Below are 18,007 nucleotides of genomic sequence, written 5' to 3'. Positions count from 1 at the left end.
AGTGATTAGTGTTAGGGATGGAAACATGTTCCATTAATTTAGGAAATGTCAATTAAGGGCCTGCTTTGTGCTTCACCATTTATGTTTCTGTGTTAGAAACTAGGGATGTAAAAATAATGTGTTCTCCCTAAGGGAATGTATTTTCAATTGTAGGGGGTGTCAAGACATTCAGAATAGTAGGACAGGAGTCAAAGGAGAGCTGTATATTGACCTTCTAATAGATGCTCCAAGGTAGACTCTTCTGTCTTCTCTGCCAACCCCCTGACTTCTTCCCCAGGATGGAGGACTTGGATAGGGTGGGATCACAGGTAAGGCTGTGGCAGGGGTAGGGGGAGCTGGAAGGCAATGGTGCCGTCAGCCTTTGCTGCTCTTCTCTTCCTGCTCTTGGCTTGTTTTTTTCTTGTTTTTTTGTTTGTTTGTTTGTTTTTGTTTTTCTTTTTTCTCCCAATTGAATGAGGTGAGTGAAGGCCTATGGGACAGAGGTGGACACCTCTTAGGTGTCTGTGTCAGTCAAATGGTGTCCTCGTCAGTCAAATGGTATCCTCTCCATGTTCCAGCCTAAATGACTAGACAATGGATAGGATGATAAATCCAAACTCCTCTTCTCTTCCCATACTCCTGTGTCCTTTTTGCTCTGATACAACAAAGCAAGAAAGTTGGTCTTGTGATGTAGGTTATTTTGAGTTATAAAGGTTATTGTATTCATTCGCTAGGGCTGCTTTAACCAAGTAACACAACAGAAATATATGGTCTCACTGTTCTTGAGGCTTGAAATCTCCAGTGTTGGCAGGGGCTGGTTCCTTCTGAGGGGAATGAGAATGAATATGTTTCCTGACTCTCTCTTAGCTTCTCATGGTTTGCTTGCAACCCTTGACATTCCTTGGCTTGTACATACATAAACCTCATTTCTGCCTTCATCTGCACATGGTGTTCTTCCTGTCCCTTCACATACTCTTGCCTCATGCATGTCTGTCTCAGTGACCAGATTTCCCCATCTTAGAGGGACATCAGTCCCAGTGGATTAGGGATCACCCTAATGACCTCATTTTAACCTGACTCCCCCTGTCATGACCCTGTCTCCAAATAAAGTTATATTCTGAGCTAACAGGAGTTAGGACTGCAACATTTGGATTTTCGATGTGCACAATTTAACTCATAACAGCAACCAATAGTGAAAGTCTAAACAGTGATATCGTTATTTTAAAAATGGGATAAGAAGAGAAGGAGTTATTATAAGCACTTTCATGTATCATAACAGCAGATCATTATACAGAGTTGATAAAATTTTATAAAAGTATCGGTAGAAAGGTATCATTTGGTAATATAGAGGTAATTACTCAAAGAAATAAAAGCAGAAATGGTGGTGAGATTTTGCTCTTGAGAATTGGAACTGGAGCTGGAGATACTGAGTTCGAAAACTTTTGGATCTGACTTTAAAATCTGTATTATAATATTTATATTAGTGGATCTCATATATCTCTTCTCAAATTGTATGTACCTTCTTGTTCGGAGAAATTTCATTTTTAATGAGAACTTAGATAAAAACTAATTATATCAATTGATTCATCAATTAAAAGTCTAAGGAAATTTATAGGAAAAGCAACATGTTCGACTCTGTAGCTAGCAATGCCCAGTGTATCAGTGTCTCATCAATGCTGTAACAAAGTATTTCAAATTTAGTGGCTTAAAATGACACAAAGTCATTATCTTACAGTGTTGGAGGTCTCATCACTACTGTAACAAAGTATCATAAACTTAGTGGCTTAAAATAACACAAAGTCATTATCTGAAGTGCTGGAGGCCTCAGCACTGCTGTAACAAAGTATCACAATGTTAGTGGCTTAAAATAACACAGTCATTATCTTACAGTGCTGGAGGTGAGAACTCTTACTGTGCTGAAATCTAGGTGTCTGCTGGGTACAATTTCTTCTGGAGGCTCAAAGGGAGATATTTTCCTTGCTTTTTCCAGCTTCTATAGCCATTTACATTCCATGGCTTGTGGCTCCCTTCTCTATGAAAGTAAGCAGAATAGCATCTTCAAATCTCTCTCTGACTTTCACCCTTTCCTGCCTGCTTCTTTCACGTATAAGGACCTTGTGATTACATTGGCACAATGGGCTAATCCAAGGTCGTCTCCCATCTCAGAATCCCTAACTTAATCACATCTGCATACTCCCTTCTGCCATGTAAGAAAACATATTTGCAGGATGTCGGGATTAGGATGGGGACATATGTAGGGACTTTTATTCTGCCTACCATACTTAGCAAAAGACAAAGGTTGTTTTAGATTGGATGTACAACAGACAAAGACGATAGAGAACAGCAAATATTCTGGTAAAGAAAAGGCATGGGTTCCATAATTCTCCCAGCAATGGTAAAGAGTGCCTTTTCCAGTGGGGACCTACTATTAAGTCTCTTGAGGAAAGCAAATAGAATGTGGCAAGGTTGAACTACTGATCAGTATGCCCTTGAAATCCTTGGAGGGTTATGCTCAAGTAATATATCAAGGTGGGCAGAGGAAAAGTATTTCTCTAAGCCAGAGGATGAATGGTAATTGATAGAATTCCAAATAGAAATTGTGAGCATGTGTAATTTGATTAGTTATTTTTAACTTTGCAAAATGTTATTTATCTAACTTTGCAAACTTATAACTTTGCAAAACATTACAAGGAAAATCTTTTGAGTTTTAGTTTCCAATGTTATTAAAATTGAATAATTTAAAATGCAGACTCTGACAGAATAACTTAAATGAAAGAAAAATAAAGTTATACAGAATTTGTTTAATCAATAGATTTGAGAAGGGAACATTTTAATGTTGAGAGTATCAAATAGGCACCCAGTGAACTGAATTATCTATGTGGTAGAATGAGATTCAACACCACTGACCCCCGCACCTGGAGAGATGCTTATTAGATGGTAATAACAAAGTCAGTGATTTTTCCTACTATTTTCAATGCTATCCTCAGGCTTTAGATTTAAACTTCATGATAAGTTCAATTTAAAAGGAAATATCTACTAATTTCTCAATTCAATGGCCTTTATATGAGTCTTATATAGTCACAGGGACAATTACATACAACTTGATGTCAAAATAAGGCAAACCAAGAAGTTAAAAAGAAGTCTTATGGTTCATGTTTGTAAAATCACCTATTGGGACATTTTTCTAATTGAGATCTAAACAGAAAAATTGTATGTGTTGACTTACTGTTTGCATGTTTATTTCTGTAAGAGATAAAAACCTTAGAATTAATAATTAAAACCATTCTGGAGTTTTCTGTCAGCAGGTGCCAAAGCTGTCAGTTGCATTATCTTAACCAAAATGAAATTCATGCATAACATTCCCTGTTTCTACCATTGTAGGAAGAAAAAAATTGCTTCTCCCCCAGGGCAGCTTTTGTAGATAAAAAACATTTAATCATAAAAGGAAAGCATGCTCTCTACAGAGGGCTAATTAAACACTATAGTAATAAGATAGGAAAGGATGTTTCAGGTGATTGAACCCAGCTCCAGTCATGGAAGAAAGAAAAAGAAGCTCTTGATTTCCATGGTTGGAAGAAGCACAGTTGGCAGCAGAAACCCTCAGGATGTCCTAAGGAAAGGTTTCCTTTCCAGCTCTTAAATCAGCCATGTTGGCTTCATATGTTAAAGCCCTTGCTATTTCCACAGTGCTGTTTACACTATTTATTCCTGAATGCTTTGCCTTGCGTTTATCCCTCTGAGGAAGGATCAGCCCTTCCAAGCAAACTACCCCCAATTTCTTGGTGACCACTCATCCTTTAGTGCCTCCTTAGTCAGAATTACTTAATATCATTCATCAGTCTTGCAACACTCACATGGCATTTACTTGGCTAGCGATTTTATTGGAACTTCATAATTAGCAAGAAAAAAATAGAAACATTAAAATGGTGCAAATCTATAGCAATGAAATGCTTAGCATGCTGTTAATGCTGCAGAGAATCTTAAAACTAAATTGAATCTGGCCTCGTGGCACTTAGGTTGTGAGAAGCACTTATTGCATTTAAATATTTTGCTACACGTACATACAGGAAACATGATTTTGATGTTTGTTAAATAGGAATTAATTTTTCTTATATAACAGAACAAATCCCTCCTTGTTTTTTTCACAATCAAGTTGTTGATTTCTAATTAGGCTAAATATAAGGTGAAACATATTCAACATATCCAAAACCGTATTTTAATAAATTGAGCAAATTGTCAAGATGCATATATTTATTTCAGACTTTTTTAAAAGACAATTTTAATTTAATATTCTATAAAATTCAGTTTAACTGTTAGTTTAGTTTTGAAATTCAGAAGTCAATTTGGAAAATGGAAATGTTTATCATTAGTTGCATTTTGTCCTGATCTCAGAAAATTATGCATATGTTTTCCTATATATCCTTCCATATTCATCATTAGATGAACAAATCATAAAAACACACTAAATTTATGTAACTTACCTGTAATCCCTTTAATCAAACATTTCATAATTTTCAGAGAATTCAGAATTATTGATAGTGAGCATTATTCTTCATGAAGCAGTGTCTTCTGTTCATACTGATGCAGCAGACTCAGGCATAACTATGATTTATGAATGGCATATTTTTAAGGCTACATGCCTGTAGTCCCAGCTATTTGGGATGCTGAGATGGGAGGATCACCTGAGCCATGGGAAGTCAAGGCTGCAGTGAGCTGTGATTGCTCCATTGCACTCCAGTCTGGGAAATAGAGTGAGACCCTGTCTCAAAAAAAAAAAGAAAAAGAGAAAAGAATATTTGTTACAACTAATAACACTCATAACCTTCTTTTTATATATAAATAAAAAAAAAGGAATATGGTGCAGGAGGACATGAGCTAGAGCAAAAGGAGCACTTATAGCCAGAGATAGAAACATTTGATGTTAAGATGTGTGAGATGAAGGCCTCCCAAGTGATGACAAGAGCAAAGGTAGGAAATGTGAGGAGCAGTAAATGTTTGGAGATACCAATGGTCAAAGCAATAATGTCATCATGGGTTATTTATTCTGCAAAGGAAAATATTGAAAGAAGTGGGAAGATGGAAAGAGGAACATGACAGAGGGCCAGGAACGGGTGAACAAACAGGGGAGATTAAGGACGGGTGAGAGGTCAGCTGGTGGCTAGAGAGGAGAAATGATACCAATTAGATATGAGAAGTATAATCAATATGGCATTATCTTATTTCATTAGTGTTGAAAAGAAATGAAATTTACCTGATATAGCACCATATCAAACTAAATACTTTTTCTGAACTGGTTTGGTTCCAGATTATTATTGAAGTGAAACATAAATCTACATATGGGTGTTAAGGGATAATGTATGATTGTGCGGATTATATGTTTGTCAGATACATTTTGGCTGAAGAGTAACATGAACAATAAGTGTGATTTCTGGAAACTGGCGTACTGCATCTGAAGGTCAGTGTGCCCATTTCCCCTTGGATGCAAACATTGGGATGGCATTGTAATTCAGAAGGTCCTTTCTCAGCTGCACTGCATTTCCATCAGGGAAAATGCCAGTCCTTGGAATAGGAGCATGTCTTATAGAGACACGATGTAGTTGCTAAAGCAAAGTGATTATAATTGAATTGTGGTTCTTTCTCCTGTAATTTGAGTAGTACTGTTTTGTGTTGATGTGATAAAATCTGAATCTTTGTTAAGTGATGGCTTCAACATGCACAGGTCATATGACATTTTAAATATTTCATTGTATTTTCAGTTTTTAGTTTTAGTTAACTGAACTTGGCCCTAGAACTACTATTTTTTTCTTTAGCTTCTTCTTTTTTTTTTATTTTCTTAAAGACAGTAATCAAATGTTCTTCTCTTTTAAGGGACGTATATGTCAAGAGTTTTGAAGGATGCTACAGTAACTAGTTTGGATGCCACTGGAATTAAAATTCAGCATGTATTCTTGCTGGACATGACTTTCAGAAAAAGATCTTATAACTTGTTACAGTTCCAAAGCCATTATACAATATACAGTCATGTATCACTTAATGATGGGATAAGTTCTGAGAAATATTTCCTTAGATGATTGCATTGTTGTTCAAACATCATAGGTTGTACGTAAACAAACCTAGATGGTGTAACCTACCACACATCTGAGCTACATGGTGTATAGCCTATTCTAACAAAGCTGTAAAGCTCTACAGCATGGTATTATACTGAATACTATAGGCAGTATGAATACTAACTCAACATAAGTATTTATATATCTAAATAAATTTAAACAGGAAAAAGATACAATAAAAATACAATATAAAATATAGGAAATGGTACACTTGGGTAGGGCACTGACATGAAACCATGAATGGAGCTTGCAGACGTGGGAGTTGCTCTGGGTGAATTAGTGACGGAGTGGTGAGTGAATGTGAAGACCATTACTGTACACTACTACAGACTTTATATAAGCACTGCACACGTAGGCCCTACTAAATTTATTTTTAAATACATTTATTACTATAACTTTTTTTTACTTTATATGCTTTTAGATTTTTGAAAACTTTTTGACTCTTGTAATAGCACTTAGCTTAAAACACACATTGTATGGTCATACAAAAATATTTTTTCTTTATACCCTTATTCTATTATATAAGCTTTTTTCTACTTTTAAATTTATTTGTTTGCTTTTTAAAATTTTTGTTAAAAATGAGGACACAAATGCACCCCAGTAGTCTAGGCCTATACTAGAGTCAGGATCCTCAATATTACTGCCTTCCACCTCCACATATGGTCCCACTGGAAGGTCTTCAGGGACAATAACACACATAGAGCTGTCATCTCCAATATTAACAGTGCCTTTTTCTACAATACCTTCTGAAAGACCTGCCTGCCGCCGTTTTACATTTTGTTATATATATATATGTGTGTATATATATATTTATATATATATGTGTGTATATATATATATGTGTGTATATATATATGTATATATATGTGTATTTATATGTGTGTATATATATATATATATATATATATATATATATATACACACACTTATATGTATATATCTGTATACATGTAGAAGCAGAAAACTTTAAAGTAATAATAAAAATATATAGAATAATAAATATATAAACCAGTAATGTAGTTGTTTATTATCAAGTATTATGTGCTACACATAATTGTATTCATTGTTTTATAACACTGGCAGCACAATTTTTTTTTTTTGAGGTGGCATCTCTGTTGCCAGGCTGGAGTACAGTGGCTAGATTTTGGCTCACTGCCTCCTGGGTTCAAGTGATTTTCTTGCCTCAGTCTCTGGAGTAGCTGGGATTATAGGCACATGCCACCACGCCCTGCTAATTTTCGTGTTTTTAGTAGAGATGGGGTTTCCCCATGTTGGTCAGGCTGGCCTTGAACTCCTCCACTCAAGTAATCCACCCACCTCAGCCTCCCAAAATGCTGGGATTACAGGTGTGGGCCACCGCACTCAGCTGCAGTCGATTTCTTTACACCCCCATCACCCTAAATACATTAGTAATACCTTGTAATGTCACATTACAAAGGCTGACATAACTAGGCCACAGTCATTTTTCAGCTCCATCATAGTCTTATGGGACCACCTCTATATATGCAGTCTGCCATTAACCAAAATTTTGCTATGCAGCATAAGACCATAATTGATCAAGATCAGTTTTTTTGAAAATGTAACTCCTTCCTGCTAATAGAATAATCTTTATAACACTGGAATTGAAAATCCTTTTTCATATGATGGAATATAGTAACAGAAAACAGAATCCTTACTTTACTGCTAGAGAGATCATTTGACTGCTAGAGAGATTATTTTTCAAGATCATTTGACCCTTACGGAATACTCTTAAAATTGTAAGCAAACAGCACCTAGATTTTGCTGAGAGCTCCAACTTTGCAAGTGTGCATAAAAATCCTCTATTTCTTCCTAAGTCAAAGAATGGAAGACAGGACTCTGGAGTGTCTGAGAGATACTCATTCTATGTGTGCCAGGTGTTTAGTGCCATCGCAGCTGGTTAGAAGGAAGTGAACTTGTGTTCTTTTTCCATCAAGTGATTCTGGAATTTCTATGAAGACAAAAAGTGACCTGGAGACCCCAGTAGTTACTGAAGAAATCTGGGCTCTCAATCATCTGCTACTATTGACTCCAGTCTATTCCAGAACTAGGCAGTTAGCCTCTATTGTGAATACTCTCCTCACTGGCAAAGAGAAGGAGGTAGGTAATGATTACCTAAGCTTCAGAGCTACCTATAAGAATAATTTATGGCCAGGTGTGGTGGCTCGCACATGTAATCCCAGCACTTTGGACAGCCAAGGCGGGCAGTTCACTTGAGGCCAGGAGTTCCAGACCAGCCTGGCCAACATGGTGAAACCCTGTCTCTACTAAAAATACAAAAATTAGCTAGGCATGGTGGTGGACACCTGTAATCCCAGCTATTCGGGAGGCTGAGGCAGGAGAATCCCTTGAACGCAGGAGGCAGAGGTTGCTGTGAGCCGAGATCACGCCACTGCACTACAGCCTCAGGCAGAGAAAGTTGATATACCTAAGGTGAATACTGTTTCTACCTGTACCACATCTCAGATAGTCTAAACTAGGGTTTCTCAAAGTGTGGTGTTTGAACCAGCAACATCAGCATCTCTAGGAAACTGGATAGAAATGTAAATTCTTAGGCTCCACCTAAGACCTATTGAACAGAAACTCTACTGGTGGGGTTCAGCCATCTGCATGAACAAACCTCCAAGAATTATGATGTGTAGTCGAGTTTGAGATTTGTGACTGTAATCCAGAGGTCAGCAAACTTTTTCTGCAAAAGGCCAGATGGTAAACACTGTCAGTTTTGCAGGCAGTATGGTCTTTACCTCAAGTACTCAACTTGGCTGTTTTAGCCTGAAAACAGCTATAGACAGGACATTAATTATTGGGTTTGGCTGTGTTCCAGCAAAACTTTATGAAAAAAGCAGCTGGATTTGGTCAATGAGACATAGTTTGCTGACCCCTACTCTAAAACACTTCTTACTAATTTTAGACCAGTAGGGCTTGTTTTTTGTGAGTTGATTGAAAACATTCATCTACATATGTTATTTTTAAAAATAGATTCTCTTTATATAAAACATATGTCTGTCTATTCCTGAGTACACATTAAAAACATCATTTTTTATATTTGAATTTGTAAGAGTTTCATGTGTAAATAGAAAAGGAGATGCTTATAAAATTAATTTATTAAAATTAAAATTCTTACATAATAAGATATTCACATAAAATGTTAATATTCTCTTTAAATATCATTACTAACACGTAATCAACAAAATCTTACCTTGGATTTTATTACATAGTTTAGCACTTTTATTGCATGTCATAATCTTTGTAGTATAATAAACAAATTTTAACATCTCTAAGCACAGGAGATCATTGCCCTTACCTTACAGCTAACAAATAGTTGATCATTTCAGAAATAGGGCATTGGAAGCTGTGTGAACATGAGCCATTCATCATTACAGATGCCCCTGATCACATGGATAAGTGATATCCAGCAATTGCAACTTACAAAGTGTATCAGTCAAAGATCTGATTGGTTCTGCAGTTAGATGACTCATTTTCCAATATTTTCAAGTTGCAGCGCCATGTTTTCATACATGTCATTTTTGATTTACCATTAAGCATGTTCTGGTAAATTGTTTCTCTCGACTGGTGGTGCAGTGTTTTGAACTGGTGCCATAGTAGATCTATTTTCTTCCCTTCAGTATAGACAGATATAGGTACTTATTTCTAAACCTCATCAGTTGCGACTAAGTACTAGGAAGCAAAACCTAAGTGAGTGAAAGCAGTTTCAAGTTCTTCTATGATAGGCTTTTGGAGTGAGTTTGCAATCTCACTTTTCTAGCCAGAGTGATTTGGCCAAATTCTCTCTTCCCAACCATTCTCCTTTGGGCTGTAATACTGTTTTGCCAAACACAGAAACACTAATGTAGATAGTTCATGCTTACAGTTTCCAGAAATTTTTCTCATACACGGAAGCTTTCTTAAAATGTATAAATCTCTTTTTTCTAAATCCACAAACAAGATTTAATAATATACCATATATGCATTGTAATATATATCATGAATATTTGCATATGAATATACACAATATATGGTATATGTAAACCATTTTATATTTCCTTGCATTTCTTAAAATTACAGCCAATGAAAAACATTTTAAGTACAATGATAGAATTTATAGATAAAAGAAAAAAATTCTTCCATCCATTAGGTTGTCCCTTTGTTGAAAGTGTCTTTTACTGTGTAGAAGCTTTTGAGCTTCATCTTATTCCGTTTGTCTCCTTTGCTTTTGCTGTCTGTGCTTTGGATGCCTTGCTCAAAAAATCTTTGCCTAGACCAGTGTCCTCAAGTATTTCCCCACAGTTTTCTTCTAGTAGCTTCATAGGATCTGGTGATAAACTATGAGCATATAGGTGTGACTCCATTCACCAGTGTTGTGGACTGAGGCTGGGAAGACAGAATGCTTTGTGTTTTCATAAGTTTTCTTATGCAAAGTTGATTTAATGATGGTGGCATCCTAAGAATGGACTTTCATCAAAACACCGAGGTTTCCAACCAATAAAGACACTTCTTCATGTGGGAGTCTTCAGTACCATATAAAATGTGCAAATTAGCAACATTTCTGTCTGATATTGAGCTACAAGATTCAATGCTGGAATATTATATGATTTTATTTGTTTTAATATTTAATGGAGAAGATACATTTTTGCCTGTAAAGGGATCACCTCATGTATCTAATTAAGTATTAGGAAAATGGGCTTATTTCTTTCTAAGTGGAAATATATTCCCATATAGGGAAAATGCCACAATATGGGACAATAAGATGGATAATGTTGTATTAACAAATATAATAAAATGAATAATGTAATATGAAGAAAAACATCAAGAGATGGAATTAACTTTAAATACAGGGCAGATTTTTTTTTTAAGAAAATTAGTAGTACATATTATTCTTTTGAGTCCTTCAAAGGTGCTTAAATTAAATGTAAATTTGAATACTCACATTTACCCTTTAGTCCCATTATTGCTTCTCAGAATGAAGACTTCCCAAAGGCAATCATTGAGGAACCAGAATTTCATCTACATCCAGCCTAAAGAAGTAGGGCAATCAGTAGGTAAGGGGTTTGTCAATCACATTTCTGAATGGGCAGGATAGCTGACACTGTATGAAGCACCAAAGATGCAGACTTATCTACAGGTTTTGTGCGTCTTCACCTTCACTTCTATGATGAATCATTGTCTGGCTATACTGTTAGGTGAACGACGTTAGCAGCAAAAGCTCATACCACTGTGAGGTCAACATTAGCACATGGACAGGGCGGGAAAGAGCTTTCCAGTGGCATGTACCACATCACTAATACAGATCATCATTGAGGTTACCAAACTGTTACCCTCTATGTGCTTCTGTAAGGCCTGAATAATTGTTACACAACCTTTGATTACCGTTGTCATCAGGAAAAAATTGAAGAATCAAAACCATCGGACTTGAGGCAAATTCCTAAACACAGCCAAGTCAGTTTAATCTAGGACATGCTTTAAAATAACTGAGTGGGGCAGGGGACGGGTCAGGTTTGGAGAGGGTAACAGGTGAAATGGGATTAGCTGACTTTTGTAGTGGTTGCAGCTGTGTGATGAAAACATGGTGACCACTACGGTGGTCTCTCCACCTTTGTGCATGTTGGGCAAGTTTCAAACCCTCTCAGTTTGTGGGATGTCAGAAACCACTCCTACAGGACAGATGGACCTGAGGACATTATGCTTAAGTGAAACAAGCCAGTGACAGAAGGACAAATGCTGCCCAATTCTACTTTTATGAAATACATAAAATAGTTAAACTCACAAAACCAGAAAGTAGAATGGTCATTGCTAGGGGGTAGGGTAGAAGAAAATGTGGAATTGAGGTGCAATGGACATGGAGTTTTAGGCAAACACGATGCGAAAGTGTATTAGTCAGGGTTCTCTAGAGACAGAACTAATAGGACAGATGCGTAGATGAAGGGGAGTTCATTAAGGAGTATTGACTCACATGATCACAAGGTGAAGTCCCATGATAGGCCGTCTGCAAGCTGAGGATCAGGGAAGCCAATCCAAGTCCTAAACCCTCAAAAAGTAGGGAGGTCCACAGTGCAGCCTTCAGTGTGTGGACAAAGGCCCGAGGGCCCCTGGCGAACCACAGGTGTAAGTCCCAGAGTCCAAAAGCTGAAGAACTTGGAGTCTGATGTTCGAGGAAGCATCCAGCACAGGAGAAACATGGACGCTGGAAGACTCAGCAAGTCGGCTTCTCCCACCTTCTTCTGCCTGCTTGATTCTAGCCACACTGGCAGCTGACTGGATGGTGCCCACCCAGAGTGAGGGTGAGTCTGCCTTTCCCAGTGCACTGACTCAAATGTTAATCTCCTTTGGCAACATCCTCACAGACACACCCAGGAACAATAGTTACATCCTTCAATCCAATCAAGCTGACGATATTAACCATCTCAGAAAGTTCTAAGGATCTGCTGTAGAACAACGGTCATGTAGTTAACAATACTGCGCCATGCACCTCAACATTGGTTAAGAGTGTCCATGTCGCGTCATGTGTGTTTTACCACAAGTTTAAAAATACTCCTGTCTTATTCCATATACTCAACACCTTAGCAAACCTTAGTACTTCACTGCCCTTTTCTGTCTGCATGGTGTGTCGGACAATGTGTGGGCTTTGCAGTCAGACAATCTTTGGTTCAAGTACTAGGAGACCTGGAACAGGTTTCTTAGCCTGGCGGGTCATCACGATGGAATAAGATAGCCCTATCTATCTTCCAGCACCATTCTACACACATTGCTCAGTCATGACAGCAATTATTATTGTTATTATTATTTTGAGACGGAGTCTCGATCTATTGCCCAGGCTGGAGTACGGAGCGCAGTGGCACAATCTCAGCTCACTGCAGTCTCTGTCTCCCAGGTTCAAGCGATCCTCCTCCTATCTCAGCCCCCTTAGTAGCTCGACTTATAGGCCTGGGCCACCACGCTCAGATAATTTTTGTGTTTTTAGGAGATACAGGGTTTCACCTTGTTGGCCAGACTGGTCTCGAACTCCTGACTTCAGGTGATTCACCTGTCTCGGCCTCCCAAAGCACTAGGATTGCAGGCATGAACCACTGCGCCTGGTGATTATTATTTTTTGATTAGCATCTACCCCACTGCCTAGACCATGGTAGGTGCCCAGTAAATATTTGTTGAATAAATAATTTAATTCATTATGAGTGAATTTTTATTTTATTTTACCCTACTCTTCTCCATTTTGTTAATGTAATTAATCTTATCTAATTTTGCGTTATATCCAAATTCTCAATCTACTTAAGATTAAAAATTACATAATAGCTTACTGGTCTAGCGTTTTTCCTTACTCCTCTCCCTGACAGGTCCTCAATTCTGTTTCTATTCTGTGTGGCTTTTTTCCCACTTCCATGGACCTGTGTCCAGGGCCCCTTGCCCGCCAGAGTCCTTCAACTATTTATTCTCCAGCAGAAAATTTTTCCACCAGTGAAAATATTTTCATTCAGGAATTGGCTAAAAGCTGTTTGCATAAACACTTCCCTATATGAATTGAGCCTATGTTTATCTTGCCCTTCTTAGGATTTCTGCAGAGCTTATGCACACCTAAAGCATGCCAATTTACACTTGGTTCTGGGGTCTATAGTAGAGTCACAGGAATATGACTCCTCTCATGAATACAAACAAGGATATGCTCCCTAAAGCAGGGGATGTGTCTCTAATGACTCTTCAATCCTCCTACAGTGTGTAATACAGTGCTGCTTCCGCGGCATTGAGCAGCAGTCCTTAAGAGGGTGGAGCCTGGAATTTGATCTTTGCAGACTTGAGTTTTAATGCTGGCTCTATAACCTATAAGCACTGTAAGAAAGGTATTCAAACTGTCTATCTCATGTGTCCAGTGGGGATACTACCCATTTTACAGCATGTGATGGTTAATTTCAGGTGTCAACATGGCTGCCTTAAGGAATACATCAGGAATTGGTAAAGCATTGTTTCTGAGTGAGCCTGCAGGTATTCCCAGGAAGATTGGTGTGAGCTGATGGACAGAGTGAGGAAGATACCTTTAGTAGAGACAGGCCCCATCCAATTCTCTGAGGGCCGGATAGAAGAAACAGGGCAGAGGAAAGGCACTTTTCTCCATATCTCTCCTGGAGCTGGGACCCTTTTCCTGCCCTTGGACACCAGAACTTCAGGCTCTTTTTATACTGAGAGTTACACCATCCACTTCCCTGCTTCTGAGGCTTTTGGATGTGGACTGAGTCACACTCATGGCATCCCAGGGGGTCCAGCTTGCAGACAGCCTTTCCTGAGACTTTTCACTCTCCAGTTCCCCTAATAAGTCTCCTCTCGTCCATCTTTGCTGATACCCTGTTGGTGGCGTCTCTCGAGAGCCCCGATTAATCCATAGGGGTGATGTGAGGGAACAATGAGGCCATACATTGGGGAGCATTTCACAGCCTGCCTGACACATGCCCACATCCTACAGGCTGCAGCTGCAGTTATTCTAGAGCTTAGTATCAGTGTTCAAAACAGTGGAAGGCCTTCCCTCTGGCACCCAGCCATCGAGTTGAGCTTCTCCTGTCATTTATCTATTCCAGGGTGTTTTTTGAGAGCAATTCTGTGTCCCGCCTGGCATACACATGGGGCTAAAATCAATCCATACACATGGGAATCTGAGGCTGGGAATGAGCAAAGGTGAGAAAGTTCTCAGGAGTCAGGAGCAGAGGAAGCTGCATGGTCAAGGGGAATCAACATGAGCCTTCCTCCGTGTGTCCTCTTTCCTGCGGTCTAATGAGAAAGAGACATATGTATGTATACATCATCTCATGCTTAGCTCTTTAATATGTACAAGGTGTTCCCAAATTTTCCCACCAACTATCCTTGACAGCTGAGAACATCAAGATTAAATGTTATTCATGACTGTCATCAAGGGGATCCTCCGTTTAGGGACACAGGAGGATTTGCCTATAAATGTCAGGAAGCTTTGATATCTACTATTTTATTATAAAAGTCAACTGTAGCTTTGCTGTTTTACTATTTGGGATCTTTACTCATTCCACTGTTTATTTTAAGCCTGAGCTTGTGGCTAGTTCGAGAAGGACGGAACATATTTAAAACTCTTATTAACTAATTTAACTGTGTATATAACATGTAGAATAAAGGAAAACTTAAATGAAGATATATTCATGAACGCTCCAACAAATTAAAAGATTATGAAATTGTTGATTTCTAAGTAAACCACTTATTATCGATGATGAATTAAAACATCCTGTGAAAATAAATTCAGTGGCATTTTATATCCATAATTTCAAAATTGTAGTAACTTCCCAAAGCTGAAAATGCCTGAAACGTAAGTCAGCTAATCATCAAAATAAAACATGAAGCCCCAGTGAAAGAGCTAGTCAGGATGGGTTTCCAGCAAATAGCAGTTGAAGCTCCAACTGCCATCAGATGATGAAAAAAACACGGTGTAAGACCCATAGATAATTTTTTAAATGCCAAAATAATGATCACAGATTGTTTTGCTTGCAGAGTTGAATGGCAATATGGCATTAAAATAAGGTGCACGAAATTAATTCTTGAATGTAATTTTGAAACACACTGCTAAAGTGCTCACTAATATACACCAAACCCAAAAGTGACCACTGACAAGACTCTATTTCAGTTTTTATGCTTTCATTATGGAAAAACTATAGCAGAAAGTTCACCAACTTCCCTTTGGAAAGAGACATACAACCACGGCCAATAGGCTTTCCTAAAAGACATCAGGAGCTTTTCATTCGGACTTGTTTCCCGTCCATAACATACAAATGGTTATTGTTCAGGGTCAATACAGACTTGCAAATACACAGGCTTTGAGTTATACCAAGCATGCTCATCCTTATATGGTATGTCCATGTATGAAATATAAAAGAAATATACCACAAAATGATGGTGTTCAGGACATGTGCAAGGCTCTGTTTCTGTGGTATAGCGTCCTAGGTTTCATAGGATTCCATAGGAGGCAGCTACAAGTTCAACATGCAAAGCTCTGAAATCCTTTCCTAAGCCAATGAAGTGAAGCCCTGACCACACCAAGGAAAGGGATGAAACAGAATTCATTTATTGTTTCTCAAAATATGCTACCAGTTCTTCAAAGCCAGCATTAATTTTAGCATATTTAAAGCTATAAGAGCAATCTATGTAACAAATGAACACTGCCTATAAAGTCAGTGCTTTATATCTCAAACCCTTATTATATGAAAATTCATATTTTCATAATCACATAAAAGTTTAACGTGCTATTCATTATAAGATTAAAGGGCATAAGTTATTCTGCTCTTGTAATTATTAACAACTGGAAATTAAATGATGATAATTCTGTGCTTTATTCTCCATGAAATGATAATTTCCTTCTCCTTTTGCCTGAGAACCATGCTTCAAGAATACACCTTACCTTCTAAAATAAATGATCACATACAGAATATTTATTTTATATAAAATACATATTTATATTTATATATTCTATATATGTACATATTTATATAGATTATATTTATATATTAAATCTATATATGAAATCTACCTATATAAATATAAATATATAAATACATATATAAATGTAAACATATATAGATATTATATATGCAAATATATAGGGATAAATATAAATTATATATATACACATTAGAAATACACAGGTCTTTTCTATATAAAGACCTCTGTGTTTATATAAAAACTTGTGTATTTATATGAATATAAACATAGATTTTATATATATGTGTGTATATATATATATATATATATATACACACACATTGGGAATACAGTAGTAAATTCTACTATATATAGAAAAGACCTGTGCATTTATATAACTATAATATAGATTACATATATACAAATTAGAAATGCACAGGTCTTTTCTATATATCGCAAGTTCTGTATTACTCTCTCATTGAAATTATTGACAACTGGGTATTATATCGTGACAATTTTGCTCTTTATTCTTCTTGAAGTGATCATTTCCTTTCTATTTTTGCCTGTGAATCATGCTTCAACAATCATAACAACTTGCTTTCTAAAATAAATTATTAAATACCATATAAATGTAAATATATATTTATATATAGATATTTCTGTAGGTAATCTATATATAAATATAAAAATACTTATATTAATATATAAATATATAGTAGGTTCTAGTATATATAGAAAATACATGTGTATTTCTAACATGAGTATATATAATCTATATTTGTATATATTTATATTTATATATTTTATATATAAATATGTAACCCATATTTGTGTATTTATATTTATATATCTTATATATAAATATGTGTAATTTATGTTTGTATATAGTAAATATAAGTGTATATTATAATATAATTACATATATATTTACATATCTATATAGTAAATTCTATATGTAGAAAAGACCTGTGTATTTCCAATGTATGGGAATATAAAATGTACCTTTTGTCTCCTCAGTTGCAAACATAAAAAGGCTTTTTTCAAGCAGATAGATTTTGCTCTACTTTGAATTTTTCTTCTTAATTGTGTTAGATTGTAGGGAGGGACACTGAAAGGAAAGACAATGGAAACGATTCTTCCATCCCTTTCTATAAACGAAGAGGTATTTTAACAATGAAACCTAAGTAGGGAGAATACAGTTCTTGGTAGTTGGTGTACGAGCTAGCAAGATTGCATGAAGAAAGAAATCTTACAGGAAGTGAAGTCATCCTGTGAAGGGGAAATTTGTCTCCAGTGCTCAGCCATGACACAATCCTTATCCTCCTGTCTGTGTGTGACCTGTCCCTCTGACCTCAACCCCGCAGGACCCCACATCACTTCCTTCCCACATACCACCCATTCGTTCCTTCTTTCCTTTCTCTCTCCCCACACACCACCTCTCCCTCCCTCACTCCCTCCCTCTCCACACACCACCTATTCCTCCCTCC

Source organism: Cebus imitator, unplaced genomic scaffold, assembly GCF_001604975.1.
Source record: "Cebus imitator isolate Cc_AM_T3 unplaced genomic scaffold, Cebus_imitator-1.0 Scaffold455, whole genome shotgun sequence".
NCBI lineage: Eukaryota > Metazoa > Chordata > Mammalia > Primates > Cebidae > Cebus > Cebus imitator.
This window is presented reverse-complemented; position numbering follows the sequence as displayed.